The following is a 16,366-nucleotide window of genomic DNA, read 5'->3' as shown; positions in this document are numbered from 1 at the left end:
AAGGAAAGACCACAGAAAGTCCAACCACATATCCTGTTCAGCACAATGCGTTGGCGCGCTAGTTGTTGCAAACCCATAATTACTTTGTTTAGCGCAATACGACGGACACAAGAAAGACGACAAGACAAGGCGCTACTCTCAACTAGAGGGTAGCAGCTTGTCTTGTAGTCTTTCTTGTGTCTGTTGCTTTGAGCTAAACAATGTAATCACAGATGTTGTGTTTGGAGAATATTTGTTAGATCACCGACAATTAGATTTAGTAACATTTCAAGCTTGACCTACAGATATACGTATACATATCTAAACAAGACAGGAGTTTAAAGGAAGATGTTAACTTGAAACTATGAGGGATATTCAAACAAGGAATGTCGCTTTAAACCAACGTTTTGACAAGTGGAATTGTCATTTTGATTGTAGACAACCTATAATACAGACGGACAGCAACTCAGTATCGTCAGGGCAACTAAAATTTTTTTACATGGCATGCTCGAACGAAAAACACACAAATGATGCGTGAATATGCGCATCTAAAGTATTTGTACGGGCATTGCTGCCAATGAGAGCCGATGCAACCACCTACCTAAACCAGGAGGCTGGAAAATAACCTCTTCGCGTCCATAGGAGCTAAACACGAACGGACAGGAGCATGGCCAAAGGAACTCCTCTTCTCCGACGAAGAAGAGCTCCTACGACAGCGCATATTGAAGCTAGGAGCACAGATACTCTGGGATATGGAAAAAGAGGTCGACGATGACGGCCTGTAGCAACTGCGTCGCGCTGGTTGCGCCATAGGCTGAATTCGCCGGCAATAACGAGAAGCCATGCGAAACCGCCCCGCGAACAGTGGCAAGTGGGAATGACATTTCATTTTAAGGTGGTACTGGTAAACATTTATTGGTTGAGCCTTTTTACAACATTACTTGTGAGGGGGCTCAGGAGCGCGTAGGGTGTCCGGGAGTTTGTGGCCCTCGGCGACCCTCAGAGCCCAGTCCACCAGCTGTATTTGGTCGGCTGGGTTGGAGCTAGACACTGCGGTCTCCCATCCCTCTAAGTCGGTGAGTTGCCACTCAGAGGGTGGCTGGAGCTCTAATGCTGCGAACTCCGGCCGGCACAGCAGTACAAAGACCTAAGCAATGGTACGCATCTGTCGAATATGCTGTGTCCTCGCCTCAAAGGGAAGTTTGGGCACACTGCAGACAGTATCATTCCTAGCCATGTCAGGCAATCAAGGGAAGGCAGCGCACTCCACCCGAGGCGCCACCGAAAGCCACGAAGATGATCAGGTAGAAAAGATGCGTCAGTGCTCCCTACGACACATGGCTAGAGTGAACACGGCGTGCAGGATGCACTTATGGGAGCAATGAGGCATCCTTTGTGTCAACACTGTCAACACAGTAATTGTAGAACCCGTCTATTGCTGGACAGTAGACTACAAAAATGTGGCAGTTGTTGCATAATATACCGGGGATGTCAATGACTGCGAGCCACGTTTGAGAATACCATTGTACATGATGTGCAGAAGATGAGTGTCCAGAAAATAAGCTCGAATTTGAACGGGGCATTCATCACTTGGCAGTACACGTAGAAGGAAGCACGATGCAGGCAGTGGACAGAGACAGAAGAAATACTAATAATTATGGGGTTTTACGTGCCAAAACCACTATCTGATTATCAGGCACGCCGTAGTGGAGGACTCCGGAAATTTTGACCACCTGGGGTTCTTTAACCTGCACCTAAATCTAAGTACACGGGTGTTTTCGCATTTCGCCCCCATCTATAAATGCGGCAGCCGTGGCCGGGATTCGATCCCGCGACCTCGTGCTCAACAGTCTAACACCATAGCCACTGAGCAACCACGGCAGGTAGAGACAGAAGAAAAGCGAACCATCCTGGGAACGCGCCTGTCCTAGTGCAGCCCAGTGCACCAAGGTCGTGCCATCCGACCGGAAATAAAAAACGAAAAGAAAAGCGGCTGTAGTAAACTCACGACGCGTAACGGTAATTTCGACACATGACAAACATGCCAGGTACGGTCACGAAAGATGGTTCGCGCGAGGTACCTCCGCTCATGAAGCGGAAAGTCAAAATCACGTTCAAGACGAATTTTTCGCTCAATTCTGCTAGAGACATGCATCAACACGAAGTCAAAAAAGTCATAATAATTATGCACGAAACCTAGAGAGAGAGAGAGAGAGAGAAAGCAAGGACAGGAGAGGCAGGGAGGTCGACCAGTAGAGCATCCGGTTTGCTACCCTACACTGGGGGTGGGGGTAAGAGGAATAGAAAGAGGGAAAAAGGGGAGAGTAAGCACTGAGTGCGTGTGGGAGAGACACTATATACAGGAACACTATAAACGGTATCTAAGCAGGTGCACTTCGAGTATTGCACGAGTGGACGAATCGCTTTCCGTGGCAGTGATGGCTGCGGCCATGGTCCGAGTATCTTTGACTCGGTGAACGGTCTAGAGTCTTGTCGGTGTAAAGTTGCCCGCAGAGAGAGGCGTTGTACATCGTAGCAAGGGCAGGTACACAATAGGTGTTCGATGGTTTCCTCGCACCCACAGGAGTCGCACATCGGGCTCTCGGCCATTCCCAAAGGATAGGAGTGTGCGTTCGTCAACGCCACTGCCAGCCACAAGCGGTACTGCAAGGTTGTTTCTCCGCGGGAAAGGCAAGATGGCAGTTGTAGTCATAGCGTGGGGTCAAGCTTATGTAATCGGCAACTGAAGGCACTTGAACACCAGAGCTCTTGTGACATTATGCGTGCAAGTAGGCGAAGTTGCTTGGCAGCGTCCGAGATCGCCAAAGGTGTTGGACGCGTCTGGGCATCTTTGTGAGCAGACCGGGCAGCCTTGTCAGCTATGTTGTTGCCGACGTTGACACATTGAGCAGGAATCCATTGAAAGATAATGTTGTGGCCTCTTTCTAGAGCATGGTGGCGCACTTCTCTGATGTCAGATATCATCTGCTGGTAAGTTATGTGATGTAATGCAGACTTGATAGAGTGAAGAGCTGCCTTAAAATCACAAAATACTACCCATTTCTCTATTGGCTCTTCGATGACGTACTTCATAGCGGCATGGAGAGCTGCAAGTTCTTCCGACGTAGATTTAGTCATGTGTGACAATTTGAATCTAACTGTAACCTGCTTAGCTGGAACAACGAATGTGACAGTTGAGCTGGTAGGTGAGGTCGAACCATCGGTATACATATGTATGTGGTCATGATGCGTCTGGTGCAGTAATAGAAGCGTAAGTTGCTTCAGAGCCGGCGATGGATGAATGGACTTTTTCGTGGTTCCAAGAATATCAAAATTCACCTGAAGCTGTCGCAGGCACCGCAGGGGAGATTAAGGCTTTGCCGCCTGTGTAAAAGATGACGGTATGCACTCTTGATGAGCGCTAATAACTCCTGAAAAGGTTGCTTGAGGTCTCTCGGCTGCTAGGGAGGCCACATAATGGTCGGGGATCCTTGGCAGATCACGAATGTGCGCTCTGAGAGAGTCGACAGCTACATGTGTCTGGATCATATGGTCTCCCGCGATGGCAATTGTTGCTGCTGTTGAGGTGCAACGAGGCAGCCCTAAACACGCGCGTAAGGCTTGACCTTGTGAGCTGTCCAAAGCGCGAACGTTCGATTTGCAAGCATTTGACAACACTGGTAGACTGTAACGTAGGAGTCCGAGAAAGCGTACCCTGTACAGCTGCATCATAGAATGGACTGGTGTAGCCCAGTTTTTCACGCAGAGTAACTTGAAGACCTGAGCGATGGCAACTAACTTGGGGTACCTCAAGGGCACCACAAGCTGCCTCATTGCAGCTTTTATCTTAGCCCCCGTCATTGTATTTAGCAATGGAAACAAATAAAGAAAGAAAGAAGAAAGAAAGATAGACGCAGTGAGGGCTCCACGAGAGCTTGTGGTCAATGATTACACCCACAAAGCGACGCATCTTAACATAGAATACAGCTTGACCATTGATTGAAACAGGATACAATGACATTTGTTTGCGCGTAAAACCAACCAATGCGCACTATTCAGTAGACATACTGAGGCCTTGTTCTCGGAGATATGACGCCGTCATGGTTGCCACCCGCTGAATCCTGGCTCGTACTTGAGGGCGAGTCACCGCAGAGGCCCAGAAGCAAATGTCCTCGGCGTATATGGAGATAAGACCTGTCTGTGGTAAGTACTCCGCTAGTCCTACCAGGACGAGGTTGAACAAAATAGGGCTCGACGCTCCACCCTGCGACACACCGCGGCAGGTGTTGTTCTGAAGTTGGGCCATCTTCGGTCAGTAAGAAAAAGCACCTCTCAGTCAAATAGTCCCGGATCCATTGATACATCCGGCCACCAACTCTAACAGCCTCAAGCGAGATCAGACTTCGACTAAAGCCAGTCAAAGCATCTGGATAGATGCTAAATCGTTTTAGGTACTATTCCAAGTGAGCAAGAATCATTGCTTCCATCACTTTGCCGACGCAGCTCGAGAGCGCAATCGGACGATATGATGAAAGCTCAAGCGGAGACTTTCCGGGTTTCAGAATGGGGATCAAGCGGCTTTATTTCCATTGTTTAGGAACGGCGCCGCTCTGCCAAGACTCATTCTAGTAGTTGAGCAGCTCATCACCTGCGTCGTGTCCAAGGTGGCATAGAGCAGTATACGTCATGCCATCAGGTCCTGGTGACGAAGGAGACCTGCTGGTCACCAACGCAGCCGCGAGCTCTTCGAGTGAAAAATAGCATGTTCATTTCTGCTACACGTGCCTATGCGATTTCATTCAGTGCTGCGTCAGTAATGATCGCCGCGGACCCAGCAACGCGTGCACAGAACTCTTCAGGCACTTGAAGTTCTGAGTGGAGTTGGTAGAGGGCCGGAGCAACAAAGGGCTTCCTTTGATGTGGCGATGAGCAAAGACCCCTCCGTTCCGTTCCTATATATATAGACCGATCCGTTCTCTATATGTGCGAGAGCTATTTTCTGGGATCAAACGACTGGCGGAAAGTTTTCCATCGTTTATCTTCCAATTTAACCATACGGCACTGGACTTTCTTTTGAATGCGTCGTTAAGCCCTCAGATCCAAGACGGACTTCCTGCACCGATCCCTACTCTCCACCTGTTGGCGTGCCGCACGCACCCTCTCCAGTTTTATGTCCAAGTCTGTTCACCTTGCTCACCTTGTAAGCGAGCAGGTGGATGTTTTCAATGCATCTGTGATTGCATCTTCGATAGTGTGCGAAAGGCCTTCCCAACATGCGTCATTCATATCCTTCTCAAACTTTGACCAATAAACTCTACGCAAGACAGTAGAGGAGCGTTGCTCAACTCCTCTAATCTTTAAGTAGGTTGGATTATGGTCACTTTCATGTGTTTCTATATCCGTAAACCATTGGACGCTTGAGACAAAGCGCCGTGACAGCAAAGTCCAAGCAGCTACTATAGGTTGTGCCTCGCAGAAATTTAGGGCTGCCGTCATTCACACAGCACAAATGGTTAGCAGCAAAGGAGGCAAGACTCCTGCCTTTAGAGTCAATTTTAGTGCTTCCCCATAGCTGGTGATGCGCGTTAAAGTCACCTGTGATAAGCCAGGGGCCATTGTTCATTAGTAATATTTTGTTCAGTCGTTCGCCCCCAAAGTGACCCGCTGGGGATATATAGGCGCCAATTAGTGTAAAGGACACATCCTTCTTTTTGGACATTCAGGCCGACATACTGGTTGTCATGAGGTCCTACCCTGTTTGTGACACATGTAATGTCAGTGCGGATGTAGATGATTACTTTCGTGCTCGCACTGCATGTGGACGAGACGAAAGATTCGTAATCGGACAGTCTGAGTGGAGATGACGTATTTGGTTCGCAAATGACCAGCAAGTGGTAGCGATTTCTAAAAATGAATTAGCGAAAGTCTGCTATACGGGTCCGTAGATCCCTGGCATTCCACTGAAAGATCGACGCACTTTGAACTTCAAGGCACTATTGGTCGAGCCGTGACGCTTAAACGATGCTAGCAAGCACTGGATTTATTGCATCCAGTATTTGCAGAGCGCTTCGAGCTGCTGGTGTTTGCAGCTTGTTCAGTATGATGCGCATTGTATTAATTAGCGATTGCAGCATATCAGCCACCTGCTTGTCTTGGTCGCACAAATCATCGACCTCAGACGTCGGGGTTAGTCCAGCAGAAGGTTGCTGTGATTCTGTTGGTGTATGCTGTCGTTTCGGTAGAGCCGGCCAAGATTTTGCAGATGTGGTCCTCTCAGTGGCCTTGTTCTTCGACGTCCTTTCCACAGTGTCTGGCATGGGTGGTAGGGGAGGAGGTGATGTTGTAGGAAGTGGCATGCGCATCGCAGAGGCAACAGCCTTTTTTGAGGAGCGCCGGCGACAGGAACATCGCTTCCTGATTTAATTGGCGGCTTCGCGATGAGATGAATGATCTCTCGCCATCTCTTTCAAGATGTCAATTTCCTTCTTAACATGTAGGCATTTCTGCCGTGAATCTTCCTGTGACCCTCCGCAGTTTGAACACTTCATTACTGTAGCGCCACATTTATCTGCAGCGTGGGGCTCTTCACAGCAGGGGCATGCCGCCTGACTTTCGCAGACACTGCTCACGTGTCCTAGTTTCATGCATTTGCGGCACTGAAGAGGTTTCGCAATGAAAGGCCGCACTGCATGTCTGAAGTGTCCCACTTTAACATGCGAGGGTATATATTTACCCTTGAATGCAATCTTCACGCCGTGAATTGCCTAGCCGCTTAACATCAACAATGACCTCATCATTGGCCGACTTGATAAGAATTGTCAAGTCGTTGTTAAGGATGGCGACGGCTACGTCATAGATAACGCCGGTGACTACGTGAGATCCCTGAGGGACGTAAAAGCGCACCTGAGTGCCATCGAGGTCCGCTATGCTGCGTAGAGTGGTCATAGCAGCTGCATGCTGGAGATCAACCGCCAGTAGATTTTTTTCGGGTGTTCACTCGAATGTCTGATATTTCATTTGGCACCAGGGCTTCCTGTGACATCGACACAAATTGCCTACTAAGTAGCTTCATGTGGGCGGTGGGAAGCAGGGGCACAAATATGAATGTATTGGCGTCCGGCCTCTGCGTGCGTCTTACTGTTTGCGTGCTTGACGATGAGGACGTCCTGGTGTTCCTTCTCTTCGCTCTGCGGCTCTTCACAAGCTGGAAGTCATCATCGGTAGTGTTCTCACTGCTCAGAGAGTAAACGTGGGTGTCCTCGCTGTCGCTCTGCTTACCGATTCTCCTCCTGGAGGCGGTCGCCGCTGACGCCGCCATCGCCGGCAGACGTGCGGGGTCCTCCACTTCCATCACGACCGAGCAGGGGGCGAGGACCAGCGGATGAACTTAGATTTTCACAGAAATAAACCGGAACTAGGAAGAACAGCGCTTTATCAAAAAACACTTCGTCGTCATCTCCCACAAAAGCTAAAATACTAAGAGATCTATTTGGTCAGATAAGAAAAGGTAGGCGAAATCCGGAGAGATACCAAAACTGATCATAGCTAAGCAAGACATGAAAACCAATCAACATGACGATTTGGGCCCCTCCTGGCTAACCTGGAACGCGGAGCCGGTGAAAAGTGACGCGGGAGATAGAAAGATTACAGATTACTCGTTCAGATAAGCTGCGCAAAAGAAGTAGTTGTCTGTTCTTGTAAGGTATGCGCAAGGTCGGTATTATTTTAAGCTTTAACTATTTACTTTCTCGAGGAAATTAGGGGCGCCGACGCAGGCTCCGCTTAGGGCCGTTCTTTGGCTGGCATGTGATATCAATCACGCCGCCGCACACCACCATCGGCATTCACTGTCGCGGCAAGAAAACGTTCCAGCTGAAGAGCTTTGCTGTAAATTGGATCCCTTCCATAAGCTTTGCACAAACAGCTCACACGTCAAACATTGTATTCACATGCCTAAACAAATCATTGCGTGCAGGAGCGGGGAAGGGGCATGCATTTAATAAATTTTAAACTAATGGGCAAGCTCAGTTCATGTGCTGCTGAAGGGCAGATTGTCTCATCTTGGGTACAAGCGAGAATGAAACGGGCGCCGAAAGGCCAGTTTCATACTCGCCAGTTAATTTCCAGCCAATTAGCGGCTGCAAAACTGAACAGCGAACTCAGTGGGCACTTACGCAGCATTCACACACCTACTCATTTCATACTTACCGTCGTCCGTTACGAAAACAGGTTTGTCAGGTGTTGATCCTTCCTTGAAATAGTTGGTGTGGTTTTCGCTGAAAGATACGTCACAATATAAGCTGTTATGCACCTCTCAGGCAAAATACAACCACATACCTTTGAGACCCACTGTATTTCTTTTTTCAAAGGACACAATCATATACTTCTCTCAAAAAAGCGGAGGCGTTCATCTTACCTTATTATTTAGATATTTCTCCCCCTTTATATTCCCAAGGAATGCTTTATGCAGGCAATGACATTTGTAAAAATGTCTGGCGCACGGCCCAAGATGCTCCTTTCCATGTTCACCAGATTACAGATGCCAACTTGGCCCCACCGTTTCTCCTATACCTACCGAACCAGATAGTGTTGCAGTGCGTATTGAAGTCACAGCCCACTCTGGAAACGATCCAGAATTACGGCAGTGAAAAGAAAGAGTCTTCAAAGATCGTTGTTTACTGACACATGAACGCACTGAAAATTACTGTTTTTTTTTAAGAACACGTAAAATGACCATAAGAACGTCGTTGGCCTTCACACATGCTCGAACACCAGCACTTGCATAAGAAACAAACGCACGTTAATCAAACTTCACAAATACTGCAATGCGTCTTGATAAATTTCGGCAGAACAAATCTAACAGCGAATGTTGACGGTAATGCGCTTAGCATTGAATATATACAGCGACACAACGTATTCTCACAGTCAAAACGATTAAGATACGAACCCGCTACTCTAGCGAGACCCCTTTTTCGCGCTTCCCGATTAGTGTTCCTGTGCATGCTCCCGCAGGGACCAGAGTTGCGCACAATTTTTTTGACCCACTGGCACGCCTATTCGCGGAGAGCCATCACGTGGTGCAAAATGACGTGAAATGTACAATTGCGCCATAGAATAAAGAACCACGACTGCGCCGCTGCCAAGCCAACATAACGGGCGCGACGCCGATTGGTCGTTTCGGTCAGTGCCATCGACATTGAAATCAGCGGACCATCGAGCGTGTGTTACATTCATCGCTTCCGGGTTGCAGCTGCGATATTCGACGATATTAAGTCAACGACTTTGGTCAAGTGATACGAAGCACATTACATTAACACTTGTATTCGAGTATGATGGGATGCAGCGCACCAAACTGCACAAACCAACGGGGGCAAAGCTTTTTACGCGGTGCCGTCCGGGCGGACAGACATGCGCCTGCGACTAGTATGGCTACTGCATATGGGCCGAGACCTGATGGCTCCGAAAGGGACCCGGATATGCGAGGTGCGTTCGCCTTGCTTACACTAAAGATAAATTTATCCCGACTAACGCCCCTGTGAACGCTGAGATGCGTACGCCTGACATGAGAAGTTGTTCAAGGGTACGAATTTTGGCCTATATGTGCAGCGCGACACAGACATGGGACAAAGGGCGAATGACACAACTGTGTCGCGCTCCACATATACGCCAAGAATGTTAACTTACCAAGTCGCCTAATTCGATTTGTTGCTTGGACGATTGTCCTGACTATGCGGGTCTAGAATAGTGCGTTCAAAACAGAGGTAAATGCTGGCAGACACAATTTGCCCGTGCACCCTGGTTTTTCTATCTTCGGTTTATTTTTTTTATTGTCGGCGTTCTAATTTTTATGTAATGTTGATTGATGTGCTGCTGTTCATTGCTTTGTAATAAGCGAACACCTCGCGCGTTCCCGCTTATGAGAAGGCTGTGATAGCTTCAGCATTTACTGCCCGCAATTTCTTGCTTGCTCGATCAGCGTTGGTCACATGAGGAATGTAAAATTCGGCCTGTATGTTTAGTAAGCATTGTGTTATTTTAAATTAACCTGAGTAGTATGACGCGATCAAGAAAATCTTTTATCATTTTACAGTCTGCAATGTGTGAATAATTACTTTGCAAATTTGGTATCTTGATCTAATTAGTGCAATAAAAGTAACCTGTTGTTACTCTTAATAGCTTATTGCCTTTCTAGTTGCTTTGAATTCTACCCCCCAAAGCTCCAAGAACCACTCTTGCCCTGCTGCCTGCCGCCGTTAGTTATCCATTCCCTCGTACGAAATAAATTTGATCTACAAGCTCTTGCATCTTGAATCTTTTTACACTTGCAGATTTGCTGCTACGAAGCAGCTGTTTGGTCTGCAGTATGAACCAAACGTAAAAATAAGTATTGCACAAGATGTGCGAATGTGAACATTTGAATTGTGTTTAAACATACGTGTCTACCCCGCTTATACCGTAAACGTGCAGCCGCAGTGAATGGCGGTTAGTGATAAATGGCGCTCTGTTAACGGTCCCTGACATAACTGCAGGCACGATAGTTCACTTGGCGACGATCATATATCGGTAGGTTCCGGTAGCCAAAATGCGCTCACTTAATTGTTCAACTAGGTGTGTGATGCTTTCTTTAAACACCCTTTCAAACATTTCTTCCCTTCCGGCCTCAGCGAGAAAACTTCATAGCATGCTGAAAATGATTGTACCACTTTTTGTTGCAATGCAACGCGTGTTTTCACGTGATCTATTGAGCTGTTCGAGCCACGGGCCCAGTAAGGATATTATTTCGGGTAATCGAGGGGGTCCTACCACTTAGAGGCACGGTCGCGCATGTGTTTGCATATATGTGTGTATATATGTAAATACAATATTTTATTTCGGGGGGTTGAAACCCTACCATTTTCCCGCTACTTCAATGGTTCAGGTGTAGGTTGCATTAAGAAGTGCCGTCTTGCTCAGCGCTTGTAATCAATTGTTGCACTTAGCTCGCGACCAGCGGTCAAAAAAGAAAATGGAACACCGCGCGGCATATGCCTCCGGCGCGCGGGAGGAGTGGCTTCACTGCATTGCTGGAACATATGCCGAACATATGCGCAACTCTGCTCCCTGCGGGAGCATAATACAGCGACACTATTCCCGATTAAAGCGTCTTGATGACTTGAAAGTCGCAAGACTCTCCTCCTCCCGGCGCCTACCTCCTCGATTATACTGGCCCGCCGGCTGCGCACGGCACGCTGTATCTCCTGGGCTCCCGCGAACGGGCCTCAGCATTCTATGGAGGCATGTTATTTTGGGCCATTTTCACGCTCCATTATTGTGGGAAATTTTGAGAAATGCTGATAACATCGATAATGTTGTAGGCAACGTTTATGAGGAGGTTGATATTTTCTTAAAGTCGTATGAACGGTGTATATTGATATAATAGGAGCTTTCAGGCGAGTTTTATACTCCGGACAATTTTTCTGCCACATGATGAGATGTTTTACATTGTGCGGCTGATGTCGTATTGCTTGTGGCAGATCCCTTTGTGTATTAAGCCAAAGCCTTAGATCTCTCTTTCAAGGTCGCGTTGTGAGCTACAGAAGATATCACGTGTCCGAAGCAAGGCCGGAAGCGAACAAAACCATTTGCAGATGTGTGTAAGAGATGATTACTGATTAGAAAATATAGTAATGAATGATTAGTGATTGAATTAAGATGAATTAGGATGTATTAGGGGAATTAAAGTATATTAAGGAGAATTCAGGTGCATTAAAGCCGATGGAGGTGGATTCGGGTGAATGAAGGTAGATTTATTTGTTTATTCAAACATCCTAAAAGCCCGGCCGGCTTTACATAGGGGGCAACAACAGTAAGTACAAAGCAACGCACTACTACGATGTGTACAGAAGTCGCTGACCGGTGTGCACAGAAGTCGCTGATTAAGGTGCCTTAGGAAGGATTATGGCGGATTAGGGGGATTAAAGTGAATTGAGAAGGATTGTGGTGGATTAAGAAGTATTAGGGTGGATTGCGGTCGATGGAAATGGATTAAGGTGGATAAAAGGGCACTAAGGAGGAATATGGTGGACTAAGGCGGATTAAAGTGAATGGAGTAGGATTAGGGTGGATTGAATTCGATGAAGGAGGATGAAGGTGAATTGAGATGGATTAAAGTACATTAAGGAAGATTAAGGTCGATTAAGGTGGATGAAGGATTAGAATGAATTAAGGTTTATTACACTACCCTTTAAAACCATAATCCTCCTTAATACACCTTAATCTATCATAATCAGCCTTAATACTCCTTCTTCAAGCCTAATTCACCTTAATCCACCTTAATCGTCCTTCATCCACCTTAATCATCTTTCATACACCTTAATCCATATCCATACATTTTAATCCTGCTTAATAACCTTAATCAGCCTTAATACACTCTAATCCACCTCCATCAACCCCAATCCACCTTAATTTACCCTAATATATCATCATCCTCCTTCACCCGCCTTAATCCTCCCTAATCCTGGTCAGTGCACCCTAATCCACCTCAATCGTGCTAATCGGTTTTAATACTTCATCAACCTTAATCCACCTTATTGCACCCTAATCCGCCTTAATCCTCCTTATTACACCCTAATCCACATTAATTCTCTTTAATCCACCCTAATTCAGTCACTAACGATTCATTAGATAACTTGGCTAGTCATTCTCTTATATAGGGGTGGACATGCTTTGGATCGCCTCTGGCCTTCCTTGGTTCACGTCATATTTTCTGTTCACAAACCTTCAATCAGAGATCTACAGGCTTTCGCCTTAAAACTTTAAGAAACGCAATGCGGACTAGCTAGCGCTCACTACCTGCAATACTATGGGTATCGTCACTAGCTGTCCATCTTTGTTTTACCTCGAGTAAAATATGTGTAATGTTTTCTTTGAGCTCTTACTGAAAGTACGAATAGTTTCCCTTTGGTCTCATCGCGCACATAATCCAAGTACGACGCCTGCGATGCAGCTGGTGAGGCTCCTCATCATCGGCCAGCGTTCGTTGATGCCTTCAGCGCTACGCTAAACCTTGCTATCGCTTTCAATACGTCGCCTTCGAACAAACATACCTAGTGTTACGTCGACACTTAAATAAAACAAATAAAATACCATCTAATTTCACCTACAGGTGGCTTTATGTTACGGATGTGAGAGTATCCAAAATCTCAAGTACCAATCGAAAAGTATTTGCTCTTGAATTTGCATTGGGTTAGACAAGTACCTATAAGAACTCGCCCAATAATTCTTGCGTTCGAATACCATAAGAAACAACAAGAGCGTTTTCTAGTCTACAGGGAGAAAGACTGGTGCAAGTGAAGACTCTTCCGAATCACTTTGCTTTGAGAGAACCGCGGTTGTTGTGCAGATGCGCCAGTTTTATGCGAAGCATATTACTAGAGCTCAACCCAGCTCCTCAGGCGCGGCGGTGTCGCCTTCAATACCACGTGACACCGTGACGTCACGACAGAGGAGAAGCGGGGCTCCAACTCGCGCCGTCGCTCGCGGCGTCGTTGCCCGCATCGGACGCTGTGAGCGTCAAGCAACGCAGCGTTCGGCGCGACAACGAAATGTGCGCCTGAGCAAGCGCCGCACGCCTGAGCCGACGCCGACGACACCGGCTTTTCTGCGACACGAGCTCCTTAACGCTGTCGCGTTGAAATAAAGGCTAGTATGCTTCGCATCCTGGGCTTAACCTTAGCTTAGCCACAGCCATTTTTTGAACAAAAGCATGGAGGAGACCACTTATTTACTATGGCTCTTTTCGTTGAACGATCATTTCTTGCAGTAAGCAGCCATCCAATTCGCTGTCTTTATGTCGGGAAACCATTTTACAATTTCCCTGTCCACACCATGCATGGATTCCTTTGAAACGATGCACTGTGCCGTAGAATTGCGCGTAGCTACTTTATTGAGAACCACACGCTACCACAAATATATTGTGCCGTGCTATTTATTCGTTTCATTACTTTCGACGTCGCGGTGTAGCAGATATCACCACCTTTGCTTAATGCGAAGCGGTTTCAATACGGTTCCTCACAGTCCGGAAGTGGATTTTCCGCAAACAAGGGTAAGCGTTCCGCCCCAGCCGCGTGCGAAAGCAGCGCACAAAATAATGGCAGTACGCTACTCTTACCGATGAGCTTAAGCTTCGCAAATTTACGATAATTCCACCCTATAATTGCGGGCTTAGTTCTTTTTTTTTGCGTTGACAGGCTTTTCAGCTCAGTTCGAAATTTGGTGATAACGGCATTATGTTGTTACGGGGATGTTAGGAGTATAGGCAGACTGTCTTTGCAATGTATATATAAGCAGAGTCAATGGGATTAAGATGTACTACTAGCAACAACACGCAGCAGCCAGCGTGTCGCAATCTTCTTCGTCCTCTCTCTTCTTTTAACCCTCCGTAACAATATGTGTCAAATAACATCAATAAGTCTTTTCTGCCGAACAAAGTATTCGTAATCTGAATATTTCACTATGATTAAAAATTGGAATTATGCGATATTTACAGCTCGTTCTTTGCGAATACTCGTATTTGATTCGATTAGATTTTTCGTAATCGTACACACATATCCAGACCACGTTTCTCTTCAGCATTCGCATTCGGTTAAATTTTTCATTCTAACAGCTCTAAATTTTGTGCCTCAGCCTAAGGAAAAATTATGTGCCACCTTATTCCAATTCTTTTCCTCACGTATATAATAAACCGCTCACAGTATACACACATTTAACCACACAACTTACGCTTGACGTCCGTTCAGGGACGGCAGTAGCCACAAGTAGCTAGCAGTCTTGCTGTTTTGATCAAGGTGTTGCCGCACAACTACCACACAGTCTAAATCTCCGTCTTCGTCTGCATCAAACACAGCAACGGCGTTTGGGAAGATCTCAAACACCTGCATATGCAAGGGAAGTCAAGAACGCCAATGAAACGAGGCCAGCAGTTGTGGAATAGCAAGTAGCCTTTTGTGGAACAGCAGGTGTACAAAAGTCTTGTACTGAACCGGCTGTGCATATGTGCCAAGTTCAGAAAAAAATTGTTCCATGCACTTTTTTTTTCAACCGCACGTAATCGGAACCACCTTCCTGCTCACATTGTAAATGTTGAAACTCGCGATTTAGTTTTAACCTTTGATCCACACTGCTCGTAAGGTTAGCATTTGAATCGTTTCAGCGCATTAAACCGCAAATGTGTTACTTTTCTTTAGTGATGTGTGACTGCGTTCGTGGTGTGTTACTCTGCATTACTATTTTATATTCTGTATAATATTACCCTATTGAAGTGGTAATGCTGTATTTTTGTTGTATTAATGTCCCACTGTGATATTGCACAAAGGCAGTGGTGTACTATTTTTTTTTTCCTTTTGTTCACCACTCTTATTTGGGTCGGATGTTTGACTGGTGGTACTTAAAAAAGATTAAGCTATAAGTTCCACTAAATGGCTCGGGCCAGTACCGACAGAGCCGCCCTTTATTGCGAACACGAGGCAGAATAGATGTAGCTTCTCCGTTACCTTTTCATGCCAATCAGCTTGCCACTTGTAACGACTGCAGCCCCCATGCTAATGTTTTGTTTCATAGCAAATAGTACTTTATTATTGATACCTCTAAAGCTGTTAGCCAAGGAGCTCATTTCGCTGGGAATTTACCTATTTGCTTCATAATATACACTGCGTTTAGCTCTAGCTGAGGCCGACCTATCTGCCTTCCTGTAAATAATTTTTTCTCTCTCACTTGCACTCTTTCTCTCTCACGCGCCTTCGATAACATCAGGCACTCCACCATCCTCGAACGTATCTCTTTGCTCAACTTTGGAGAACGCTCTTACAACAACGTAAGGGACTTTCTATCCAATTGGAAGGCCTTCCTGTCGGTCGGAGACATTCTATCGGAGGAACTCTCCCTCGGCAGCACGGGCACACCGCAAGGCTCTGTCATTTCCCCAATACTGTTTAATCTGGTTATGATCGGATTAGCACAACAACTACAAAAGCTCGACGGCATTGAACACAACATATACGCCGACGACATTACCATCTGGAGTGCAAAAGGCAGTGATGGCCAAATCGAAACTGCCCTACAAGACGCCATTGACGTCGTAGAAAATTATCTTCAAGGCACGGGACTCCGCTGTTCCCCTGAAAAGTCGGAGCTTCTCCTATACCGCCCCACACTCTGTGGACGCCCACCACGGGGCGAAGTATTCGGCTGTTGTTTGGCAGGTGGTTGAATAGTGGTTCTCCGCTCCTCATATCGCTTCTACGCTCATCAACTTCTTCTGTCGTCGAGTCAGGTTCATTTGCCAGTTGGAGTACGGGTCGTCCAATGCTTATGTGGCGCAGTAGGACATTGTCGCATTTTGGCTCGTCGA

The 16,366-nt window shown here is 46.6% G+C and overlaps 1 long non-coding RNA gene across 1 annotated transcript in view; it reads right to left on the bottom strand.

Annotated features, from left to right (window-relative positions):
• Window positions 1–16,366, bottom strand: part of LOC135896541 (uncharacterized) — a 60,965-nt gene that overhangs the window by 8,871 nt on the left and 35,728 nt on the right. The window contains exons 2-3 of the long non-coding RNA XR_010562736.2: window positions 14,740–14,891; window positions 8,188–8,255 (exon numbers count right to left, since the gene is read on the bottom strand). This is a non-coding gene — a long non-coding RNA (uncharacterized lncRNA). The remainder of the gene's footprint in view (window positions 1–8,187; window positions 8,256–14,739; window positions 14,892–16,366) is intronic.

The sequence above is a fragment of the Dermacentor albipictus genome, chromosome 1, assembly GCF_038994185.2.
Source record: "Dermacentor albipictus isolate Rhodes 1998 colony chromosome 1, USDA_Dalb.pri_finalv2, whole genome shotgun sequence".
Classification (NCBI taxonomy): domain Eukaryota; kingdom Metazoa; phylum Arthropoda; class Arachnida; order Ixodida; family Ixodidae; genus Dermacentor; species Dermacentor albipictus.
The sequence above is the reverse complement of the archived record's forward strand: the minus strand, read 5'-3'. Positions and strand labels throughout refer to the sequence as shown.